Source organism: Tupaia chinensis, unplaced genomic scaffold (genome assembly GCF_000334495.1).
Source record: "Tupaia chinensis unplaced genomic scaffold, TupChi_1.0 Scaffold000671_2, whole genome shotgun sequence".
NCBI lineage: Eukaryota > Metazoa > Chordata > Mammalia > Scandentia > Tupaiidae > Tupaia > Tupaia belangeri.
The window spans coordinates 2,123,342-2,124,773 of NW_006160194.1; the positions used below are offsets into that span (position 1 = coordinate 2,123,342).

The 1,432-nt window shown below is 68.8% G+C and overlaps 1 long non-coding RNA gene across 1 annotated transcript in view; it reads left to right on the top strand.

The window, feature by feature from the left end:
* The first annotated feature begins 6 nt into the window (after nucleotides 1-6).
* Nucleotides 7-1,432, top strand: part of LOC106736163 (uncharacterized) — a 3,755-nt gene continuing 2,329 nt past the window's right edge. The window contains exon 1 of the long non-coding RNA XR_001371258.2: nucleotides 7-305. This is a non-coding gene — a long non-coding RNA (uncharacterized LOC106736163). The remainder of the gene's footprint in view (nucleotides 306-1,432) is intronic.

Here is a 1,432-nt window from a genome sequence, read left to right on the forward strand (position 1 = left end):
GCCCACATATCCAGGAAGGTAACTGGGGGAGCGCACGGTCGCTGTGGGCAGAGTGGGTTTGCCGCCCAGGAGACGGCAGTGGTGGAGTGCGCCCTGTGGGAGGGATGCAGCAGGCGTGGCCAGTGTCGCTCGGCCACCCCAGGCCAGGCGTCCCACGGCGCACCCGGGGCTGCGCACCCGGGGCCGGGCCGCCCTGAGCCCCGCCGGGGTGCAGCAGGCAGCGAGAGTTCTCTTTTGTTTGAAAGCAGAGGTTGCCCCAGAGTCTGACGATTCTAAAACAAAAAGGCTGTGCGCGGTCCAGTGAGGTAGGTCCGCCCGGCCTGCACACCAGCTTGGCGCCCGCCCCAGCTAACCTGGCTTCTCTGCAGCCCACCCGCCTGTGGCCACCGGTGGTGGTGTGTCCCCTGGCCCTCGTGGGCAGCGCTGGGTCGCCAAGCCTCGCTTTCCTGGTGTCTCAGTCCCGGACAGTCGCAACCTCAGAGCTGCCCCCTGCAGGCAGGCCAAGAAGCGGGGTGGACAGGCCAGTCGGGCCGAGCTCCCTCGGGACAGGGCTCTAGGGCCTTAGCGGGCACGAGTGGGGCTGGCAGAACAGACTGAGGTTGCTCCTGTCCTGTCGCAGCCCTGGGTGCGTGCCCTGGTCCTGGCTCCCGGGGGCAGGGGGGTGCCCTCCTCTACCTCCATCCACAGGGCTGGGCCTCTGGGCCCCGACTCCGGAGCGCCTCACTCTGCCTCCTTCCTCAGGCCCACGGCCCTACAGCCCACAGCAAGCAGTCGGAGAAGGTCCTGGGCGCAGGGGAGACACTCACTCTGCGCCCATCCTCTGGGTTGGCCCTCAGCCCTGGCGCCAGCCAAGCATGTCCCCAGGTGGACTCTGAGGCAACAGGCAGCAAGGACATGTGCTGCCAGGATCTAGCAGGCCAAGGCCCCTCCAGGGGCACAAGCCTCCCCACCTTGAGGCCCGGAGACCGCGGGCTGGTGTATCGACAGGCTCCTCCCAGTGTGCGTGGGGTCTTCTGGATCCCGCCCAGGGCCGGGACAGCCAGGGCCCAACAGCTGCCATAGGAGGGCCGGCGCGGGCTGTGCTGATGCCTGTCCTGTGCCCGACAGAAGAACAGCCAGGGCAGAGGGCAGGCAGGGCTGACGGTGGGAGAGTCAGAGTGGAACCCCGTGAGCACTCGGCTCGGAGCAGGGCCCCAGCTCCACAGGCACCCTGGCACCCAGGCTGCGGCAGGGGGCAGAGCGGTGAGACCAGGGAGGGCCTCCTCACGCCTGCCCTCGCTCCTCGCTCCAGGCGCCTTCGCCTCTGCTGGGCACCCTGGGTGAGAGCCGGGCATTTGCTAGAAGCCCATGTCTCCAACGCACCGGGCTGGGACTTGGCTCTGGCTGCCCTGGCCCGGCCACTGGCTCCTCTTGTCGAGGACAGGCACACCCA